Below are 24,668 nucleotides of genomic sequence, written 5' to 3' on the forward strand. Positions count from 1 at the left end.
TGGGAGGTGCCTGGGTTAGACAGGTGGGGTGTCTGGAGGCCCCGCCCTGTGCCCAGTGGGATCTCCTTCCAAGGAGGGGGCTGCTCCCTGGGAAGGAGGCGGCCTGGGGTCCCGGCATTGTTCTCATTGTCTTGGCCCTCTCTTTGTCTCCAGAGCATCCGGGGCTTGCTCCTCCCCCAGCGGAGATGAGGGCCAGCTGCCTGGAGAGCGGCCTGCAGGACTGCTACCGCTCATTAGAGCCTCGCAGATGCCTCTCACGGGACTCCCCACCCCAGGGTCTGAGGGAGAGTTTGACACGAATCTAAAAATAGCTGCTGTTTTGTTCCTTTGTTGGAGGGGAGGGGCTGGCAGGGGGCTCGGCTCCCCTAATGACCTGCCCACAAAGAACAAAGCCTTTTCTCTCTTTCGCTGGGCTTGGGGGGTGGCGGCAGCAGGTCCAGCCTCCTTAGCCCTCTGAGAAGGAGCCAGACTGGGCTCCTGAGGGTGGTTCCTCCCGAATTGAGGTGCGAGGCAGCCCAGGGCCAGGCCTCTGGGCAGGGCAAGCTAGGCCCTAGGCTGGAGGGGCCGGCACACGGTGGACACTGAGGTCTGTGAGAAGCATAGGAGGAGGTCTGCCTGGGTGACATCGTCTGTGATGTCACATCACACGGCATAGCCAATGGGATGGCCGATGACCTGCATGTGGCAAGTCATAGGCAGATGACTCTGAAGGGCTATATGTGACCAAGCTTGGGGACACTGTGTGCAGGTGACTCTATGAATGACTGTATTGGTGACCCTGAGGAAATTGCAGGACTGTATGTGTGGTGCTGTGTGGTGGGACTGGGGGTGAACAGGGGACTGCGTGGCTGTGCAGATGACCCCCTGGGTGAATGTCAGCCGCTCCTCAAGAGATTCGCCAGAGGCAGGTGACATTGTGCATGCTGGGTTGCCAGGGGGTGTCAGGACTGACTATGCAGGTGATATTCAGTGTGACTCTGGGACTATATTGGTGACACTGGGAAGACAGGGTTAACCGTGCAGGGGCATTGAGACTGCGTGCAGGTGGTTAACTGCTGTGGTTTCCTGGCACTTCACTGGCCATGGGACCACATGCAGGTGACCATGACCAGTGAAGTGCCAGGAAACCACAGCAGTTCCCAGGCTCTTCAGGACCTGAGGAGGCTCCAATGGCCTCCCCCCGGGTGGCTCTGGTCCCCCTCTTACGGTCTCCTTGCCGTACCTTCCACTCACCTCCTGCTATGCCCTCTCGGGGCACCTCTGTCTGTGCGCCCTTGGGGGTCGGGAGGTGTTGCCTGCCCCACGTGAGGAGCAGGAGCTGGAGAAAAACGGGACCAGAGGCAGAAGCTCTGCGTGGGGCTGAGGCCTGTCCAGGGGCAGGAGACAGCGGGGAGCCGAGGCAGAAGTGGGCAGGGGCACCCCAGAGGCTATCGGGAAGGTCACACGCATGCCTGTCACCCCAGCCACTCAGGCTGCTGAGGCAGGGGGATTACGAGTTCAAAGCCAGCCTCAGCAACTTAGTGAGACCCTTTCACAAATCAAAAATATAAAGGGCTGGGGATGTGGCTCAGTGGTAGATGCCCCTGGGTTCGATCCCCAATAGGAAAGAAATTTAGCTCTTTTTTTTTTCTTCTTAGTTTTGTTTCTTACAGTGCTGGGGATGGGACCAGGGCTTATGCATGTTGGGCAAGGCGTTTACCTCTGAGCCACATCCCCAGCCCTCGGTCCATTTTTAAAAGGGAGGACACGTATGTTTGCACAACTCGTTTCTTTTTTTAAAAAAGAATTGAAGTAAATGTGATCAAATGGTTACTTGCTGTTAATCTAGGTGGTATGATTATGTATGACTCTTATGCCATCCTTTGATTTTTCTGAATTTTTAATCTCAAAATAATGAAACAAAAGCAATACATGCTCATGACAGTTAGCATTGCTGCGCCAACTCCGCACTGTGGGGTGCTGTGCCGAGAGGGCTTTCTGCAGATTGTCTCGTTAGTATTTAGCACAATTCTTGGAAGGGACACTGTTAACAGCCCCTATTTTGTGGGTAGGGAAACTGAGGCCCAGAGTGGGTATTAAACCGCCCTCTAGTTCACAGCTTATAAGCGATGAAGCCAAGATTTGAACCCAGACCTACAGACCCAAGGATTAGTCACAGACTCATATGATTCTTGTCCTCTCTCCCCACCTCCCAATCCTTTTAGGAAAAAAGAAGGTCAATAAATAGAGTTTTTAAAAATCTCCCAGAGTAGTCACTGATTTCAGTTGATCACAGAACCTCTCAGGTATTTTGGATCCTGCACTCGTAGCTGTGTGCGTCTCCCCCAGGGTCACATAACGCGGATTCACATCTCAAGTTGAAAATGCGGATTGAAGTGGTTTCTTTACTTTTCCTTCTTCTGGACCCACAACCACTGGGCAGCAGGTGACTGAACTCTTGGTCCTGTGTGGTCCAAAGTGTGTCCACACCACTCAGCCTGCTGTTCCTGCTTGTCCGGCCTCCCACTTCTTTCCCAGTGCTGGCAGCTGGATGTTAGGGAGGAGAGTGGCTCAGTGAGCTGATGGCGGTAGGGAGAGTTGGGCTCTCAGGATCACAGCAACCAGCAGCCTTGTGGCCTCTCTGTGGGCCATGTCCTACTCCCCTAGTTGTAGTGTGGCTGCTGGAACTTCCTGGCTATGCCCAGAGTTTCTCCCATCCTCCAACCAGCCCAGTGGCCAGCCGTCCCTGGCCAGCCTCTCTCTGCACCAGGTCACCCTCTCCCGCCAGGCTGGTTCTCACCTCAGCTTCCATACCATGTGGGAACTCAGGGCGGCTTAGAGCCCCCCTCTGCTGGAGGCCACTGTGGCTCAAGGGATGTCCAAGTATTAGTGATGGAGGATGCGTGATCAGTCAACCTAAAATGGAAGGACTTCGCACAGCAACGGTGGTTTCCTATGGCTCATGGTTTCTCTGAGTGGGGAATTTGGAAGTGGCTGGGCAATTCTGGTTGGAGTTGCTCCTGAGAGTTCAGTGGTATATCAGCAATGCTGCAATGATCTGGAGCTTCGCCTGGGGCTGGAGGATCCACTTCTGAGTTGGCTGATTCGCATTCTCTAACAAGTTAGCCCGGGTTGTTAGCTCCTCTCTGTATGGACCCCTCTGCAGGGCGACTTGAGCTTCCTTACAGCATGGCAGCTGGAATCCGGGAGTGAGCATCTCAAGAGAACCAGACAGAAGCTCTGTGGTCCTTAGGCCTTAGTCTTGAGGTCACACAACATCACTTCTACCCTATTCTATCAGCCACGAGGGTCAGCTCTGACTCAGTGTAGAAGATTGTCAAGAACTGCCTAGGCTGTGAGCTTTTGCCCTGCTTACCTCTAGCCAGTTCACCTGCCACAGCTTCTTGGATGCTGGAAGAAGACCTGAGGCTTTGGGGTCAGAAACAAAGGGAAGTCTGTGACTCACAGCAGGAGGCACAGTGTCAGCATTTTCCCTGCTCCCAAGCCTACCTTCTCACAGAGCATGGGCAGGAGCCCAGAGGTGACCCGCACCCCCAGTGGAGCGTGACGGGGAGCACCTGGTCTAGGGAGCCCACATCTTCTCTCATGGGCACGGAGCACACCAGCTGTCAGCTCCAGAGGGAGATACTGTGCTTATCTTTCAAAGCTGCTTGTGACAAACAGCCTTGAAAAGATAGCCCTGAACAAAGGGCTGTCACACCTTGCCCACAGTCCTGCCAAAATATGAGAGTTCTGTCTCAGTCTGTTTGAGCTGCCAAAGTCACGTCTCCAAAGCAAGTCCCACGGAGACTCGAGTCCCACCAGCATTACCCAGGCAGGGATGGTCTTGGACCCACTACCACAGCCCAGGCTTGTATTGTCCTTGGGTGATCTTTTGTGAGGCAAAAATGGGAAGTGGAGAGTGGAGCCCTCTGTTGTTTGGGTGACATCCCTTCTCTGACAACCTTCCTCCAAGCTGAACCCCAAAAGTGGAAGCTGGGACCATCGTGTCTGCCTTTCTTCCCCACTCCCACCTTCAGGGTGACCTCTTCCCACTCCCACCCTTCCTCCCCACTCTGACCGCAGGGTCAAACATCTAATTGATATATAAGAACTGCAGGAGCCGGGTAGGGTTGTGCGAGCCCCTGACCCCAGCAACATGGGAGGCTGAGGTGGGAGGATCCTGAGTTCAAGGTCAGCCTGGGCAGTATAACAAGACCCAATCTCTAAATAAAAGAGAACTGTAGGAAGTTGACTGTTTTCTGGCTGCCAAATTCTATTTTTGAGTGCTAGAAGTTGCTTCCCTTTATCTTTTCATTCCTTTTATAACATTACTAATCCCTCCAGGTAGATGGATGTTCCCTGACCTGTTGTTGCAAACATTGTGTATTACGAAAAGAAAAGTGTATTAGTAACTTTCAAAAAACCAAGCCCATTTACACAGTTTTTTCGAAAACACAAGTGGGATTATCTAATACTTATTGTTTTCAATTTTGTTTTTTATTTACGGTGTGTGTGTGTGTGTGTGTGTGTGTGTGTGTGTGTGTGATGCAGGGAATCAAACCCTGAGCCCTCTGTGTGCTAGGCTGGCACTCAACCACTGAGCTACATCCCTAGCACAATTTTGCGTTTTATACTAGAAAAGTTATGGATTCTATGTCAGCAATATGGCTCTTCTTTACCCTTTTTAATAGTGTAACAGTATTCCAGAACATAGATATACTGCAATTTACTCAGCCATATTTCCTCTGAATGACATTTAACTTGTTTCTAATATTTTTGCATTACAGATAATGCTTTAGGGAATAACCTCACAGACATATCTTTGCATGCATGAGCTGGTAAGTTTATAAGATATATTATTTTACAAGTGGAATTGCTGGGGTGTAGAATATGCATACTTTATGTTTTGATAGATATTACTAAATTGTCCCCTCTGGGTGATATTAATTTATATTCTACTCAATAGTATGTGAGTGCACTCATACCCTACACTCTCTTCATCATTGAATATTATGTTTTTAGTTCAATAAATCTGTTGAACAAACAGTGGTTTGCCACATTTTAATTTTCATGTTAGTTCAGAGCTTAAGCTTTATCTATTTACTAGCCATTTGTAACATTTGTTGTTGAAACAATTGACCATATATCTAGCCCATATTACTACTGGGATGCTGTTATTTTCTTATTTGTTTGTAGGAACTCTTTACATGTTATAGATACTACTTTTTGTCTACATAAATTATAGGTACTTATTTCCAGTGAATTTTTCTTTTAAATGTTTGATTTCTTTTGCTGCATAGAACATTTTGCTTTTATAAAATTGGAGCCATTGATCATTTTGGTGATAATTTCTGGATATCATATTTTTCTAGTATACACCCTTTATGGGGCAAAGATATTACTCTTTTAGTACAAGTGGGTTTTGCTGTCTGAAGATTATCTGATATTGCAGATGATTGGAGGTCCTGAGACTTCAGCCAGAGGAGCTCACCTCCTGCTATCCTGGCATCCCAGAGGGTAAAGATGGAGGCCACGAGGGCCCATCGAGTGATGTTTTTTGAACAAAACAAGCTGACTCTTGGGAGCAGGTCCCTTTGGAGAGGTAGAGCTTCTTAAGAGGCCCCAAGAGAGAGCCTGGGATAGTTGGCTGCCTGGGAGCCTGAGGAGGAGCTGCCTGTGCCTGCAACTCTCAGGCCTCTCCCTCTGTTCTGGCCACACGCATCCACCCCACCTCAAACATGCACACCGAGGCATCCAATACAGCTGCAAGGCCCACCTGGGAACATGCAGAAATGCACTAAAAATGCACGGATCCACACGTCCTCATGGCCACATCCTCACAAACAGTCACATATACATCATGGGGTTGTCCACATCAACAAATCACATGCATATACATGCACAGACACAGGAACACGCAGGCAGTTCCACTCAAGAGATGCAATGTGCAGGTGTGCACACCCCCACTGTCACGTTTCTTGGGATATAATTTACATTCAGTAAAACTCCCTTTGGAGTGTATAGTTCTATGGATTTTGACAACCAGGGAGTGTCATGTAATCCCAGCACAATGAAGATGAAGAACATTTCCATCCGCCTCAAAGTTTTCTCCTGCTTCTCGGCCACGAGGTCCAACAGTTCCAACATGGGTCAGGTCCCAGAGGGCGCCAGATGTTGGGAGGGATGAGTTGATTTCAGTTCCCATGGTTTTGCTGTCTTCTAACGTCACTCGTGTTGAGCATCACTTATCCAGAATGCTTGGGATGTGAGGTGTTTGGGATTGGAGAATTTTTCAGATTTGGGAATATTTGCATGCACATATGAGCTATCTTGGAGATGGGACCCAAAGCTGAACACAGAATTCTGATGTTTCAGATATCTCTCCTACTTGTTGCTGAAGGTCATTTTAGACAGTAGTTTCAGCATGTCTGTGTTCTGTCTGTGATGTCATATGAGGCCAGGTGTGAAATTTTCCACTTTGGGGGTGATGTTGGTACTCAGAAGGTGTCTGATATTTGAACCTTTCAGATTTCAGATTTCCTGATGTGGGGTGCTCATCCTGTGCAGACGACTCATGCACAGCGTGGCCTCTGGTGTCTGGCACCTCTCACTTACACAGTGTGTTTGAGATTCAACCACATGATGAGAGTTGATAATGCTTCCTTTTGTTACCACACAGTGTTCCCTTGAATGCATGTACCACAGTTTATCTACTCACCATTGAAGTTGTTTCAGATTTGACAAGTATGATTAAAACCACTGCAAATATTCACATGCTGTTGTTTGTGTGGACCCATGTTCATTTCTCTTGGTTAAATACCTGGGCGCGGGGTTGGAGGGCCATATGATAAGGGACTGTCAACTTCATAAGAAAATAGCAAGCTGGTTCCTAGGCAGTTCTACCTCATTTTGCTTTAATGTCACTCTCTTCTAATAATTCATTTTCATTGTATTTTACAAAAACATGGGTCCACAGTGGATTGGAAAGAAGAAAAAACCCCGTCCTAGTTAGTTAGGTGTAGAAGCTCTAGTCTGGGGAGAGTCAGTCAATGAAGAACAGAGGAAAGGCTTCTCTGCAGACAGCCAGCCACACATGCAAAGGTCCAGGGGCATGGAGAGGACTGAGAGAATGGACTAGAGAGGGCGCTGGTGAGCAGTGAGGCTCAGAATGGGATCAGGTACCAGAGGGCGCCAGATGTTGGGGGATGAGTTGAGGCTTTATCTGGAGGACCATTGAAGGGTCTTAAGCAGAAGGGAAAACACGATTTGATTTGCATCAAAGAAAGTTTCCCCGGCTGGGAGAGGCAGCCCTGTGGTGGCAGGGAGCTCCTGCGGGGGTCCAGGCCAAGGAGAGGAGTCCTGGGCTAAGGCCTCGGTAGTAATGGGCTAACAAGGGAAACCGGGCAGGATCTGGGGGGCCAGGTGTGGTGGGGAGTGAGGCTTAGAATGGAGTCAGGGGTCCCAGCTGCCCTGCCTGGGGCTGGGCGCCCCTTGGGCAGGCGGTGGGATGGGGAGGGCCTGTGGGGGTGGGAGTCGCTGAGGGGAGACCTCCCAGCTCTGCGGGGCCTGCTGCAGGGGCGCCTCCACCGCCCCATCTGGATCTGATTCAGCTGTCACTCAGTCAGACCAGGGCTCTGAAAGACCCCCAAAGAGCGGGGGATTTGTGCAGGCCTGGCCAGCCCATTGTCCCGCTGGGCTGGCTGGGAGTTGGTCTTTGCCAAAAGTAACAAAGAGCTCCGCAAAGGCTGGCTCTGGGCTGGGGGTGGGTGCGGGGGTGCTCCCCCCAGGCCGGCCGTACTTTGGGCCTCCCTCTCCCCCAGGTGTGGGCCTGCTGGCAGCTGGGCGCGCACGAACCCTAAGCTGTGTGCCTGGGCCGAGGCAAACGTGGGCACCGGGCCGCTGTGTGCTCTGGCCGCGTCTTCATCTGTGCGCGGCCTTAGACCTTCTCTGGGTGCCTCTCTGATCCCCTGCACCCTACTCCGTGCCCCATGGAGGCTGCGCCTGTGGATGGCAATGGTTGCTGTCCTCAGTCCCTCACGGCCTCAATTTCCTCTGGGCAACTCTTCCCAGCTCCTGCGACTGCTCACTCCCGTGATCCTTCAGGCCTAGAACCAGTAATGGCCCCTCTCCACCACTGCCAGCCCTGGGGTGCTTCATCATTGCCTATAGGCTCCCTTGGCCCCACCTCACCTTCTCAAAGGGGCCCCTGATGGGATTTTCCTCTTCTCCTTTGGGCATGTCAGCTGTTTCCTGCTGGGTGCTGGGGCGTGGGTGTGTGCCTTTGGTTTTCTGTTGTGGCAAGATAAATGAACACAGAATTTAACATTTTAATTCTAAGGGCAGGCCTGGGGGATGGATCATGAAACTGACTATAAGGGCCTAACAAATTGAGAGTAATTTTCTATTTATTGAATCTAATAATTTTTAAAATTTAATTCTTAGCATAAAGCACACATTCGCATCATTGTGTGATCACTGCTAGCCACTTGCAGAACTGTCCATCATCCCAGTTGGAAACTCTGTCCCCGTGACACACTAACTCTCCATTCCTCTGCTCCTGAGCCCTTGGAAGCCATTATTCTACTTTCCCTCTCTAGGAATTTGACTCTTCTAGATTCTGCAAATAAGTGGGATAAGACAGTGTTCACCCATTTGATTCGTGGTTGACTCTTCCACTTAGCATAGTGTTGTAGCATGTGACATGGTGCTGTTCTTCTTGAAGCTGAATGACATTCTGTTGTGTGCAGAGATGACATTGGTCAGCCATTCATCTTTCCACAGACACTTGGGTTGTTCCCACCCTGGGGCTACTATGTATAATGCTGCTCCGAATGCTGGTATACAAATAAGAGATCCATATTTTTAAAATTATTAGATTCAACAAACAGAAAATCACTCTCAATTTGTTAAGCACAGTCAATTTCATTATCCACCCCCCAGACCTGACTGTTAAATGGCACCTGTGGCCCTGGCCCTGGCTGACCAGTCTCTACCCTTCCCAAGCCCAGGGCCTGGACTCCCTCCCTTCCCAGTCACACTCCTCAGTCCCCTGAGCTGTGTCACCACCTGCTAGGTGGCCTGTTTGGAATCCAGAGCTCCTGAGGGCAGAACTAGCTCTGAGTCTCCTCCATCTACAGCACGGGGGTGGGGGGGGGGCAGGCCAGGCGAGGCGAGGGGCTTAGAGGAAATGCAGCCAAGTACATCTCCCTCGTCTGAGGGGTCGGTGGGGAAGAGCGGCTTGAAGCCACATGTCTCTGGCTCCCAGTCCACGCTCTTTGGTTGAGGTACATAGAGTAACAATTGCCCCCTGTCTTTGGCCTCTGGGTTAGTGGCAGCATTCAGGGGCTGCCCATCTCCAGTTGTCATTAGTTGTCACACACAGGATTCTTTGGGCTTGCAGAGACTCCACCCCATTCTAAGACTCACTTAGTCAACAAGTGCTATTTCTCACGCTGTGTTGGTTCCTGGGCTGAGGACCATAGATACGCAGATGGACTTTGGATGACGATGGATGTTAACTGGTGTGGTCACCTGGTCACACATGTGCAACCATATACATGTCACTTGGAGGGTTCAGAATGTGCAATCTGTGTTTCACACCACTCAAAGTTTGGTTTTCTATTTTAGAGAGAATAATTATCTCATTTCAAAGACCAGGGAACAGTGAAGGAGATTTTAAAGTGTCAGGAACTTAAATCTCATTCATGGTTATCTGAGCTTCCAGAGGATCATAGAACGTTGAAAAAGTGAAGAAAGATCAAATAAAGACACACACCCACAGATCCTTAGACTTTGAACACACAAGCCTATGCACTCAACCTTGGACTGGACCATAAACACATGCGGAGGTACACACATAAACCCAAAGACAACCACATACCCGTCACACACACAACAGATAATAATCGCCAATATTTATCACATGCTTCCTACGAACCAGGTACTTTACATGCAGTGTTTGTTTTGTCTCTGCAAAAAATCAATCAGGATAGACATGATTTTCATCCCCATTTTTCAGATGAAGAAAACAAGGCTCCAGACAGTGAAAACATGGGGCTGGGGATGTAGCTCAGCAGTACAGCACCCACCCAGCATGCACGAGGACCTGGGTTCCATCCCCAGCACCACAAAAGATAAAAATAAAAAAACTGCTCTCAGTCCACAGAGTTAGGAAAAAGCTGAGCTGGGATTTGAATCTCAGGTGAAAGTTCAAGGTCAGAGTGCATAATCATCAGACTGTTTGCTAACACATAATTGCATACATCACAGAAATGTGAATTTATATCCAACTCACATGTCCTGACACATCGATGCATACATATAGGCACATGCATGCACACAGATGTATACCTATGTGGCACACTTGTGCACAGAAACACAAAGATACACATGGGGCTGGGGTTGTGGCTCAGAGGTACAGCGCTCGCCTCGCATATCTGAGGCCCTGGGTTTCGATCCTCAGCACCACTTAAAAATAAATAAAGGCATATGTCCATCTACAACCAAAGAATAAATATTAAAAAAAAAGAAACACAAAAACACACGTCTACACATACCAGCACAGACTCAAGACACATGTGTTGGTGTCCCTCATCTGCGATTGCACACGTAGACATGCAGATCCGGGTCCTGGCACAGGCTCCTCCCAGCTCCCGCCCGCCCCACCCGCTCTTGGCAGGTAAAGGCGTGGGGGTTGGGCAGTATTGTGTTGAGCCCTGCCAGCTGGTGGCTCTGCTCCTCCAGGGACAGCCTGTCGCCTCCTGCTCCCACCCAGCAGGTAAGCAGAGCCACCCTTGGGATCAGCATCACAAAACACCACACCTGGGCTCCTCCCAGGAGAGGCTGAGCTCAGAAAACCTCCAGGTGGCTGCCACCCAGGTGCTCCCCAGCCCCAGCCCAGCCTCCTGCTGCTCCCAGCTCCCTCTGCGGACACAGCTGTGGATTATGGAAGCAGTGACCCCCACCTCACCTGCCTCAGCTTCAGTTCATCCTCCCAAGTCACCTGCACCCCGCTATGCAGGAAGCACAAAGCAGCATTACCTGCCTACAGAGCCTGGAGTCAACAGCTTCCCAAAGGGAGAGGTGTCTCCACTGTGCTTGTCACCTGGAGTTGAACAGGCATTAGCCAGGCAAGTCAGGATAGAGAAGAGCCATAGCCAGAGGGTAGCACATGCAGAGTTCCAGAAGCAAGAGGGAACCCCATTTCTGGGGACTTGCATTGATTCATCTTGACCAGAGGGGAACAGAAAGAGCTATGGAGTGATCAAAGCCCTTGGTTAGGGGGTGTACTGTGCCCTGTGAGGTGGCTTTCCTGGGCAGGGTAATCTAGAACCACCAGGGCCAGGGTGGTCACGAAATTCAGGCCTCCTTCCTATGGCCATCAGGTCATGGATGACAGCCACAGATGCTGTCTCAGACCCAGGCACTGGGCCATTGTCCTTTGGCTGCCAGGCAGCCCAGGGTTTGCTTACCCCCAAATCACTGGCCACGTCTGGCTCACAGGTGGCACTGCTGGACTTCACTATTTCCACTTCATAAGAGGGTCATTGAGCCCCGTGGATGTGATCTGTCCAGAGCCATCCGTGAGGAGCCCTTCTGGGAATGCCTGGAGAAAGCAGCCTGGCAGGATGGCCCAGGAGCTCAGAAGGCAGAAGAAATCAGAGATGGAGGGGCCTGGCACTCAAAGACCCCGAGTCAGGGTTCCCTTGGATGGGAGGGACCTCTGGTCTTTGGAGTGGCTTCTAAGGCACTCCTCTGCTTTGTTTCATAACAATCACAGCCCCTGAGTCCTCCAGGAGAGTCCAGGGCCCCCTCACACCCATATGAATGGCTCCAAATAAATCTAAGTATTCTAGAAAATGCCATTAATTTTAATGAGCCCCAAATAATTTTCCTGTGAGGTAGATTTCTAGTTACAACTGTGGTGATTCCAACCCTAGGGTACCCTGCTGATGGCCCCTTCTCACCAGTCCCTAGCTCAGGCCTTTCCTGAGTCTAGGTCCTTGGTCCTCAGAGGGTCAACAGACCCCTGCCCACGAGGGGTGGGTGCAGGATTAGGAATGATACATACTGGGGTTTGCATCCTGATTCGACTGTAGGAGCTCTCTGGCCTCAGATAAGTCCCCTCCCCTGTCAACCTCAGTCGACCAACAGGTGAGAATGGGACCACTGAAACCACCTTGAGGTGGTTCCTTAGAAGGTTGCCATGAAGACAAAATGAGAGGCATGTGGAGGTGGCCAGGCACCAGGCCTGGGCCTTAGCCACAGCTTTACAAGTGGATGGTGATTTTTATGTGGTTCTATATTTTCTGTGGGGAAGAATCTAGATTCCTCAGCTCAGATTTTTAAAAAATATTTATGTATTTATTTTTTGGTTGTAGATGGACACAATACCTTTACTTTATTTATTTATTTTTATGTTTGTGCTGCAGATCAAACCCAGGGCCCGGCACATGCTAGGCGAGCGCTCCACCACTGAGCCACAACCCCAGCCTCCCTCGGCTCAGATTTTGAGTATTTTCTAAACCAGGCCTTGGCCCACCTCCACAGCCTCATCACCCCCAGCAGGTGGTGGGCTTGGCAGCAGGGCTCAGGGTGGTGCAAGATGTGCATTAGGCAGTACCCATTGGGGGAGGAAGCTGAGGTGCTGATACCCCTAACCTGTGCTGGCCTGAAAGGGATGGGGGCCAGAGCAGGCAGGCGGAATCTCTCTGGATCCACTGTAGGTGGTCTGCACAATGTCACCTCCCCTTTATCAGTCCTGCAACCAAAGCCTTGACCACGGTTGGCAGACAGACTGTGGGTGGAGCACACAGGGCATTCCAAATCAGCCCCTTGCTAGACTTGGACCCGTGTCACTTGTGTTTGCTGACTGTCCTGGAGAGACCTAAGATGGATCCCCTATCCTGGTGAGAATGGGAAGGGGGAAGTTTTTGAAGATGTGTGGAGGCAACAGGAAAGAATGATTAACTCACTAACCAGATATTCCCAGGTCGGATTCCAGCTCTACTGTGGCGCTCATTTGGATGAGATGCCGTCTGTCACTGTTCCTCAGTCTCTGCATCTGTAGAACAAGGGAAAGCCTGCCTCTGGTGCAGACCCCTCAGGTATGTTAAGTGAGATGATATACGCGTGACTTTGGAAGGGTGCCTAGCATCTAACGGGCACGCTTGATCCCCGTGGTGATCCTAGCACTCAGGACAGCTCCCCAGTTCAGCTGCCTGGCTGCTGTCCGCGGTGCTGATAAAGATCCCACTCTCTCCGGTTCTCCCCCACCCCATCCCCACCCCGACCTCATCATTCTCAGAGGTTCCTGGGATGGGGCTGGTAAAGTGCTTTCACAGTTTCTCTTTGACACTTATCACCAGGCTGAAGGTGCAGTCGTTGGTGCCCACGTCAGTAGACAGGTTCTCTTTTTCCTTGCACAAGTCCACATTGAGTTCCCTTTGTGTGGGGCCCAAGAATCTCAGCTTGAAAAGTAGAATTGTAACTTTTTAAAAATAAAGGACAAAACACAACGGTGTTTCTGACCACTGATTGCTAACCAAGCTGTCTCCAGGCTAATAAGCCACTGTCCAGAAATCCAAATACTTTTAACACCTAAAAAATGACTGCCTCCTTCTTCCTTTCCATTTCTGAAAATGTGTAGGAAGAAGCTTCCAAATCTCTCAGTCCCTGTCACTCCAGGCAGGGACATGCCCAAAGCTGTGACAACTCTCAGCCCTCACCATTAAGCAGGACCTGACACACACATGGAAGAAAAAGAGCAGGGCACTTGGGGTCAATCAGACCTGGGTCCAAATCCCAGCTGTTACTCACCAGCTCTATGAAACTTCTTTGGACCTGAGCTCTCTCACCTGTTAAGTGAAGTTAATAATTTTGTCTCCTCCATCAGGTTATTGGGGTACCAAAGGAGACATTGCTCCTCATACATTCAGCCACATCTGGAAGGCCCAGCTTCTCGCCACTTCCAGGGCTGTTGTAACTCCCAGAGCACCAGGGTCCTCCTCTTTCTTTCTGTACTCAGCTCTTGCTCTCATCAATTCTGGTCTTGTTCAAGTCTACCTCCTCTGAACCTCACTCAGCCTTTGGGTAAGACAGACAGGCAATGTGGGTTGGAATCCTGACTCAGCACTCACTAGCCAGGGCGCTTGCAGCAAGTCATTTAACCTCTCTGGACTCCATTTGCTCACCTGTCAAATGATAATGGTAGTGGCCCCTTCCTCTGAGATTGGTGCAAGAAGCAAAGGAGAAATTGCAGCAGAGGTCTTAGCACAGGTGCATACAGTAAGTGCCCATCACCAGCTTACCATTATGGTTGCTCTCAGTTTCCTGGATTGTCTTCCTGCTATCCTTTTCTAGGAATGCTCTGCCTCCTTTTTGACAAGTGGGAGGATAGAGGGTCACACCCTAAGCTACTGTTCCCTCTTCTGAAGCAGAGTGCACACCTGTATTTGGAGCCCATCAGGTGTGCTCTCACCTACGGGGGTCCTACTCACGGAGCATGCCCTGTAGTGCCTGATCTCGGTCCTCTGGGAATCTTTATCTCTTGCATTGAGTTAGGATCCTCATTGGAATGTCCAGCCTTTGTGGTTGTCCTTGGAATGGGGTGTGTGTGTGTGTGTGTGTGTGTGTGTGTGTGTGCGCACGTGTATGAGATTTTGCGTATTATACCTGTGATGCAGAAATAGGTATGGAAGTGTGTGTGTAATAGGGGCGTCAAAACATGTGCAGATGAGGAAGGGTTGTACGTATAAGGTCTTGTGCATGTGTGCAGCTGCTGGACATGATGCCAGCTCTTTAGCCATCGGCAGGCTCAGAGGGTCCCTGGCAATTCACAAGGTTGCTGATTGCTGGCACCTGCCTCTCTGAGCAGCATCCCCAGCCTGTCATTTTGGGAATAATCATGCTTCAGTGACTCAAAATCCTGCTTGCTCATAATTTTTCATAACCTGGCTTAAACAGGGGAATGTGAAATAGTTGGCCAAGCACACCACTAGTACTGGAAGAATAATTTGCTTTTTTAAGAAAAAGTTTTCCAAGACTTTTTAAACTACTCAGTTTGAACCCCTTGTTTACAGTGAGTGCTTAATTACTAGTGATTCCTATCTGTTCATTAAAGTAACCCTCCAGAGGGACCATGTCTTGACAATACAGGGTTAGTCATTAATTCACATTATTTTGAAAGTAATAAAATTTTTGCAATGTCCCATAAGTCAGACTTATCACTAATTCACAAACATGCCCCATTAATCCAAATCAGGAAAGTTCTATTATTTAACAGCAATATATATTATACTCAAGGGAAATAATTGCCATGTCACATTCAGAATTCAATAATAGTAACATGGCATCATATACTCCTTTCATCACAACGAGGTGCTTTTCTTCTTCTTCTCCTTCTCCTTCTCCTTCTCCTTCTCCTTCTCCTTCTCCTTCTTCTTCTTCTATTTTATTTTCCTGTAGTTCTGGGGATGGAACTCAGGGCCTCACCCATGCTAGGCAAGCACTCTGCCACTGAGCCACACTACCAGTCCAGAGTGCAGGTTTTCAAAACATTGAATCACTCATTGTTTCATCGAGTTCCCAAGGTTAAGGCATCCATTTGTCACAGGGAAACATGCTCATGGTGGTGAAGTGAGTTGCAAAGCAGGCTCAGAAAGCCAGTTAGCAGAAGCATCCAGAATTCAATCCAAGGGGGCTGGAGATGTGGCTTGGTGGTTATTTGCCCAGCAAACTTGGGGCTCTGGGTTTCATCCCAGCACCACAAAAAAATAAAAACAAAACAATAATAATAATAAAAAAAACAGATTTAAGCACAAGGGGTCTCAGTGGCCTTGGTTTCTCAAAACACAGTGAGGTGCCCCCAGAAAAAGCCAGAAGGCACTGTCATGGTTGGTAGTGGGAGCAGGAAACATGTCATTGTTCTCAGCAGTTTGTCATCTCGTCCACCCCAGGGTGCTGCTTCAGGAGAGGGTGAGAAGCACAGGGGGCTTAGCAATCTTAGAAATCCCTCAACAACATGTTTCTTCTCCACCTCTGCATTCTTCTGCCTCTCCTCAGACACGTGCCAGGCCTGAGCTGGGGGCACCCAGGGAGATCCAGGCCCCCACGTGGGTCTGCAGGCTGCACTCAAGGACCTCGCCATCTAAGAAAGACAGATGGAGCCATGAAAACAATGATTCTAACCAGCTCAACCGTGGGACAGAGTGGGCCATGCAAGGGACTGTGGGAGCCCAGAGAAGGATGGTCAATGTAGCCCTAGAGGGAGGTGTCAGAAAAGGGCTGGGGGTGATATGGAGCAGGGTATGCCAGGCCAGGTGTTTGGGCTTCCAAAATTCATATCTTGGAAGTCTTCATCCCCAGCGCCTCAGGAGGCAACTATGTTTGGAGATGGGCCTTCAAAAAGGTAATTTAAATTAAAATGAGATTATTTGGATGAGGTTGGTCACCAATCAGACTGGTTCTTATAAGAGGAAATTTGAACACAAACACATACAGGGGGAGGTGATGTGAAGACACAGGCATGAGGTGGCCCTCTTCGTGAAGGAGAGAGGCCTGCGTAGGTCCTTCCCGCAGGGCGCTGGAAGGCGCCAACTCTATCAACACCTTGATCTTGGACTTCCAACTCTCAGAATGGTGTGAAGATAAGTAAGCCTCTGTTGTTTCAGCCACCCCATCTTTGGCCTTTGTCATGGCAACCCAAGTAAACTGACACACAAGGCTAGACCCTGACACATGGGGAGTGGCAGGTGCTCCCCTGACCGTGGGGTCCCCGTGACCAGGGCAGATTAGAGGGGCGAGACCTGAGAAGGATGCTGGGATCTGGAGGAGAGGGCTGCACGTGCCAGGCTGAAGATTTTACATTTTTCCTGAGTTTTTCCATGTGATACCATAAAAAAAAAAAATTCTAAGCAAGAAACAGACCTTAATTACTGGTACCCAAAAGAAGAGAAAATGCTAACAAAGACCACAACCAAATCTGAACAGTAGCCTCCGATGGCCTCTTGGAACATGGAACTAGCTCCAGAGGAGGCCCTGCAGCAGAGACAGCACAGGCAGCGCCGACAACAGTTCTGGGGTTGAATTGTAGCCTCCGATTTTATTCATACATTCACTGATTCACTCAGCTAACAAATATTTCCTGAGCACCTGCTCTGTGCCACATTCTAGCACTAGGAACACATCAGGCCCCGAGCAGGAGGCCGCTGTTTCCCCAGCGCTTACCTGGTGCCAGGCACAATAAGCAAATTCATACATCTATGCGCTATGCCAGGTGACAGTGAGTGCCGTGGGGAGAAATAAGACAAGGAAAAGTCCTAAGGAAGGAGGGACACTTTTTCAGATCAGGCGGTCAGGGAGACAACACTGAGAAAGAAAAGGGCAGATGTGGGCGAGAGGCTCCCTGGCCATGGCAGCAGCAGGGACAGAGCTCAGAGGCACACAGGTTTGTCCTGGCTGGAGGAATTACAGGGGTTCAGCGAGGGAGCGAGTATAGACAGGCCGGAGGAGGGGGCTAAAGAGCCACAGTTCCCAGACACCACTGGGGAATTTGACCAGTGTCCACCAGAGTGTGGGGCAAGGGCCCAGCAGGGCAGGTGAGTGGGAGGAGAGGGAGACAGCAACTCCACGCGTTTTTGCTGACAGGGAGACCAAATGCATGGGGTGGTCCATAGAGGGAGGGAGCAAGGGGTCATGGAAGATTTTCTTGCATTTCACATGATGATAGATGGATTCAGCAGAGAGAGAAAAGAGGGTTGGGTTCAGGAAGGAAAGGAGATACCTGCAGAGGATGGGTCCTGGCAGGACGAGAGGGGAATGTTCTGGGTCTTCCCCTGCAGGCACCAGCCTCACCAAGGAGCGGAGAAAGCTGGGCTGGGAAGGTAGAGAGCCCGTGAAGCTGCCGAGGAGGACAGTGAGAGAGCCAGGGGGGCTAGGGGAGGCCTGAAGTGTCCTGGGGCTGGCTCGGAATAGCAGATGGTTAGAATTTTAGGACTTTAGGCTATGGTGTGGACATTTACACCATGGAAATTGGCAAACGCTCACCTGGACAGGGGCCGTTCATCCAGAAAGCTGGTCATTACATGTTTATGTTCTTAGTGAAATACAAAGGGGAGGTCATCAGCTGAGCAGGAGGACAGAGAGATTTGAAGAGAAAGGATTATGAAGATTTCTGGGACTGGAGCTGGGGTTGTGGCTCAGTGGTAGAGAGTTCGCCTAGCACATCCTCAGCACCACATAAAAACAAACAAACAAATAAATAAATAGAATAAAGGTATTGTGTCCAACTACAACTAAAAAAAAAAAAAAGAAGATGTCTGGGTTGCTGGGAGGGTTGACAGCCCATGTCTTAGCCAAGTTACCCTGGGCAAGTCCCTTGGCCACTTTGAGCCTCCGTTTGCACATCTGTAAAACTGCAGCCCTAAATTGTACTTTGGGAGGGTATTTGGAGCATGAAAGAGGCACTTAATGGAGCCACCCAGAGATGGGAGCTGTGGCCTGGCTCAATGAACTGTGTCCTTCCTGAGTCTCCGATTTGCAGAAGGAAAAGCCTAGAACAGCTCTCACTTTTGTCTTCTCAGGGGAAACTGGCTGAGCCCTGCCGTCCTTTGTGAACTGGGATGAGGGGAGTCCAGCTCCAGGCTGGGAACACATTACCCCAACTTTCCCCAATCTATGTAGTTAACACAATACAGCGACTGCATAATTTAAAGTGGGTGTTAAAAAATATTTCAATGTGTTGTGTGATTTTTGCATTCCTGGGTGAATAAAAATTACTGCAAGAAGGTGGTTAATTATTTCAAAAGACAAATTCCATGAAATAAAATAAAAATAGACTCCTTGTCCAGAGAGAAAGTGAGAAAAGGCGGGGGGGGGGGGGGAAGCCACGAAGAATGCTCCCCTCTAAATAGAATGAGGCTATTTCTTCAAGTAGCAGGTTCATGAAGAGAGGCCCACTCTCACCTTGTCAGGAGGGGACAGGACAAGGGGCAGAGAGAGTGGGAGCAGGGGCCAGGGAAGAGGCAGTGATCATTCAAGAGCTGACTTAGATGTCAGGTGTGGCAGTGCATACCTGTAATCCAAGCAACTCTGAGACAGGAGGATCGCAAGTTTAAGGTTAGCCTCAGCAACTTAACCAAAATAGTGAGATGCTGTCTCAGGGAAAAAGAAAAGGAAAGCAATAGAAAAGAATCACTGTCTTCCCGCCTGAGTTCTGATCAATTTAAGAAATAAGAAGACTGGCAAAGGTCATATATCACATTAGTTCCTGGGAGGCTGGGGTAAGACTTGCGCTTTAGGTGACAGCCAACTGGGCCTGTGAGCTGAATCCCAGAAGTAGGCTCACTACCTGGAAATCCCAACCTGAGGATCCTGACCAGGAAATTCCAATGGCATACAGGAGAAGAGAATTCCTGATCCCAGTGGACAGCTTGCTCCCAAGGATAAAAGGAAACACCAAGCCCAGTTTACTCTTCCTAAATTTCTCAACCAGCAGTCACCCACCTCCTCTGGGGAAAGAGACAGAGTGCATGCACCACGCTTCCCCACCACGCTTCCCCCACCGGGAGGGCGCCCCAGGCTGGACCCCTCAATGGGCTCACAGGCATGGGAAGCAAGAGGGCAAGCAGGGTTGTGTTAGGTGCCGGACAGGCTGAGCTATGTTGTCTGCAGGGCAGGCTGAACGGAAGTTAGCTGCAGGGTGACCTGGCTTCTCAAAGCCTCTGTCTGGTTCTTTATCACCTGTTTGCTTCAAGCCCAAACACCCAAACCCCCGCTCAAGGCTGAACACTTCCCCCCCCTGCTCAAGGCTGGACACTCAACCTCCCTTGCACCAACAAGGCAGATGACAGACCCAGAGACCCCATTAGATTTGGGCTGTAAAAATTCCTTCCTGGCGGAGCCCTCTCTCTCTCTCTCTCTTGCTCTCTCTGTCTCTCTTGCTCTTGCTCTCTCTGTCTCTGGATCTTGCTTTTGCTCTCCCTTGCTCTCTCTTTCTTCTCTCTCTCCTTTTCTCCTCTGTTGCACTGCTGCAATAAAGATCTCATGGTCGAGTGTTGTGGTCACTTTCCTTTCAGGTTGGGCGCCCTAAATTCGGAGGTGGCATGGGAGAATTGTGGGACGAGGGAGGAGAGGCGCCTCTGCCCTCGACCTGGAACTTGCAAGAGACCTTGAGACTTTGTGCCTGGGACTGTGAGTTCACACCCACTTCCTGTGCTCTGAGCCCCTCTGCTGGAAGCGCCCCTTCCTGCACGGCTCTCTGCAGAGCCCGAAGCTCCCTGCTTGGGATTCGTCCCTGACCTCTCCTCCTGGCACACAGGAGTCTCTGATGCTCGTTGAGATCCTCAGCGATCCTCAGCAGAGTCCGTGACACACTCTTCAGCGTGCACTTTCCTCTGGCATCGGGTGGCCCTCTCCTGGGGCACAGACTCGCTTGCCCCTCCTGCGGGTAGGGCAGAGGATTTGTGCCCCAGTTTCTCCCCCAACTCACTCACCCCGCGGTGGCCTCCGGCGGGCGGGTGGGCGACCAGCCCTTCTTAGTGGCAGCGCTGTGATAGCTGTGACTGACTCGGTGAGAGGGAGGCTCACCTGGGAGCCCCTCTAGAAGGACACTCTTTCTTCAAGAAGGAAAACACCTCCTCGGGGCTGTTGGGTCAGGTGAGGCCTCCGGGCAGGGCCCCAGGGAGGACCTCAGAAGGTCAGAGGCAAATGGCTCTTCACAGAAAGGGGGCCGAGAGTGCTGGGAAGGAGGGGCTCTGGGTGGGGAGAAGCGTCTCCAGGGACCTTCGCTGCGGTTGGGCCTCCTCACTGTTTCCTCAACCACCAGCACCTGTCACCCCCAAGAGCCTTAAGAGAGTTGGTCTTTCAGAACGAAGGAAGGGTGCAGTTCCAGGGCCATGCTGTGCCCAGCACACTGGAGGGGTGACCCCAGAAAGAGCTGCGCATGAAGACATGGAGTCAAGGGAGAAACTGGCAGTAAGGTTGGCTTGAGACCAGCCCACCACCCTAGAGGGACAGGACCCATGTAGGAGCAGAGGCAGGAGGGTGGCTGGATCCTGCCGTCCACGGAATGGGAGTGTCCACTTTGTTTAGGTGTTACGGCTAGGGGGTCCCCGGATTGCCAAGACCCTGGAGGCCACCCGACGATGGCTAAGGGTCATCTTTATGATGATGTCACTCCCGCTCACTTGCTTTCTGCTGTGAGTTCTTGAGTGAGAGAGGAAGTCTGGGCATTACAGCCTGAACCTCCGTGTCAGGGCCACACATCAGGCTGACATCATATATGTGACAGCAGAAAAGAGGTCACATGGATAGGCAAGGGATGACTGGTATCGATGGTGGACAGGGTCCAGCCATCCCAGGACCCTGAGGGGCACCTCCTCTTCTGGCCTCCGTGGACCACCCAGCCTGAGGGCACCAGAAGCCCCTTCACTATGCACTCTGTGCACTGCACATAGTGGGGCCACAAAGAAACAAAGACAGCCTCTGCCCAAAGGGAGTGCCCAGGGGTGTGGACCTATGCATGCGGTGCAGACCTGAGGGGTGCAGTGCTCAGGAAGGATGTCTATCTGTCTGAAGAAGAGTAAGCTGGCAGCACGAGAGGCGCTCTGTGTGGGCACACGTGTGCTGCCGGGTCTGTGGTTAGTGGGTGTGGCGGGTATGTTCAAGGAGAGATGCCACATGGTGTGTTTCAGGGTGAATAGGCCAGGGTGCCTACACAAGGGCTTGGATCCCACCCATGTGCTTGGGGACACCCAATCGCATGCATAGTTGTGTGTGTGTGCACGTGTCTGGAAGTGCATATGAGTAGTGATTGTGGAGCCCAACTAGAATTTGGTGGCTTTATTCAAAAGTGCATGTCTCTACTGTGTGGGAGTGTAAGTGGAGAGGGCAGGCATGTACACGTCTGCGTGTGCATGGGACTGTGCCTGGGACTGCACATGACTAACTGGGAGGCCTTGGGCAGGTTATTGAACCACTCTGTGCCTCAGTTTCCTCATATATAAAGTGGGGATGCAGTGAGGATTCAATGGGGTCATGCATGTAGAGTATTTAGGAGACTGTGTGTCACACACTAAGTATTCTGTCCACATTTGCTATTGTTGTTACTAAAGTGTTGGTTTGCACATATGAGCATTCATGTGTCTGTGTGTGCACATGCACATGTGTGTGCCCTTGCATGAGAGTGGGCCTGCCCAGGTCTCAGGTGGGCAATCCCTAGCAGCCCGAAGTCCTGCAGGGAGGCAGGAAACCAAAAGCCAAGGCTGTACAAGCCAGCTCCTCTCCCAAAGGACCAGAGCCCCTTCCCTCTACCTCCCTGGGGGCACAAGGGTCCAGGCCACGCCAGGGTTCAAGGGCCATCCTGCCCTCCTGCCCCTGCTGCCTAACCAAGGATCTGATAGGAGGTGGGGGCTGGGGACAGACCAGCCAAGGGACCAATCCCTCCCTCTCCACAACCTGACAGCTGTGGCCCAATTAAAATCAACAGTTCACAGGTGTTCCTGGTAATGACTCACGCACCAAAAGCTCCACTCCCTTTAGGGCTCTTTTAAAAAAATTTAGAGCTCTTTAAATTTTATTCACCCACAACATCAAACCTAGGGAGGAAGTAATAAACGAGGAGGTAGGAGGAGCACTGCACATGTGTATATGCACACATACTTGCTCATGCATAGACACTTGCTCATGCATAGACACACATACGTAGCAATACTCTGTAACATGCATTCACACCCCTTGGCCCTCCAACAAATGCATTCTCTCTCTCTCTCCTCTCTCTTCTCTCTCTCTCTCTCTCTCTCTCTCTCTCTCTCTCTCTCTCTCTCTCTCTCTCGCATGCGCGCGCGCGCGCATGCACGCCCAGGCTCATATTCAAATGCAAGCCATCCAAGTCCACATGGGCTGACAATCCCAGGCAGCCACACACCTTGCACAAGCTCATGTGCCCCCGCTGTTGGCTTTCTCTTGCTGCGTAACAAATCACCATGAACTTAGTGGCTTAAAATGACACATTGGTGATCTCACGGCATTTGTGGATCAGGAGTCCCACTTGGCTGAGCCATGTCCTCTGCTCGGGCCTGGTGAGTGTGCAGTCAAGATGTAGCCGGGGTGTCTCCATCTGGATCTCTGCTGGGGGATCCCTTTCCCGACTCCTTCCAATGTTGGCAAAGCACTTTCTTTGGGGCTGGATCACCCCAGCTTTTTGCTGGTTGTCGTCTGAAGATTGCCAGCAGCTCCTTGCCCCATGGGCTCCCCCAGCAGAGCTGGCAAGAATTTCTCTAGTTCATCCAAGCAAGTCAGAGCCATGTATGTGTGTGTGCATGTGCATTGTGTGTATATGTGTGGTATATAAGAGTGTGTGCACCTCTGCATACATTTTCATGTATATATGCACCTGTGTGCACGTATATGTAGATGTGTGTATGTAACAGTGTGTGCATATGTATGCAAATGTGTCTCTGCATAAATATGTGTGGACCCGTGCACACGTCTGCATGTAGCTGTGTATATGTATGCATGTGTGTGGATATGGGCCTTTTCAATTGGTGCAAAGCCATTGGCCGGGCCACTTGGTTCACTTTTCAGTATATTTGCTTAACTTCAACAACCAGCTTTAAGATAACAAAGAGGATGCCTAAAGCCTGGCTGGCACCTGGGACCTAACAGCCCCTCTGTTAAACTAGCTCTTCTGCTTTCTGAAGACTGTGCCCCTTGGTGAGAGGGCAGGAAGCTTCTGTCTTCTGTTTGCATCATCCTTGCACCAAGTAATAGTCTCCATGTTTCTCTGTCCACCGACTCATCCCTGCAGCAGCTTCAGTTTGCTCTGAACATTTTTCGAAAGCTTTGACGGCTCCCAGCCTTCGAACCTTCAGCTCACGTTCCGACCCCTCCAAGGTCTCTGGAATCCTTCCCAATTACGCTGCTGCTTCCACCAAGGCTGAGCTCTGGTAGCGGCCCTGGGTGTTTGCACTGAGGTCCCCGCTGCACCTCCCTTCGTCATCCGCCCCTCAGTCGTGTTGTCAGGATGTCCTCTCTGCACGTCTGCCATCCTGTCCAATCTGCTGCTTAATAACCAGGCTCGGCTTCCTTGTGAATTCTCTGACAGCCACTCCTCAAGGGAAATGCGAGCTGTGGGATCCAGGTGCTGCTGGGGGGATGCTGTAATATGGGGGACGCCCAGGAACCTACCTACTGGCCAGCCCTCCTGGGATACACCTGGAAAAGGTTTGGGAACTGACTGGTGGGCCCTGGCAAACCAGGACTCATGGTTTGAATTAAAAACAGAGACGGAGCTGGGGCTGTGGCTCAGCGGTAGAGCACTTGCCTAGCACGTGTGAGACCCTGGGCTCGATCCTCAGCACCACACAAAAATAAATAAATAAATAAAGGTACTGTGGCCAACTACAACTAAAACAATAAATGAATAATTTAAAAAAAAAGAAATGCCTTTCTTTAAAGAGAGAGAGAGAGAGAGAGAGAGACAGACAGACAGACAGACAGACAGACAAAGGCTGTCAGAGTCACACCTGAGGAAGAAGAGATTTGTAGTCCCTGGCTCTGGGCCTGGGGACGCTGGGGGTGGGAGGGAGCTGAGGTCAACTGATAGGGAACAGACAGCAAGCTTTTGTTTGGGAGCAATGCCTAGTGAATAGTTTAGGCTTGGCAAGTAAAACAATCCATACATGAAG

This window comes from Spermophilus citellus (genome assembly GCF_964194105.1).
Source record: "Spermophilus citellus genome assembly, chromosome: 2".
In the NCBI taxonomy this organism is placed as follows: Eukaryota; Metazoa; Chordata; class Mammalia; order Rodentia; family Sciuridae; genus Spermophilus; species Spermophilus citellus.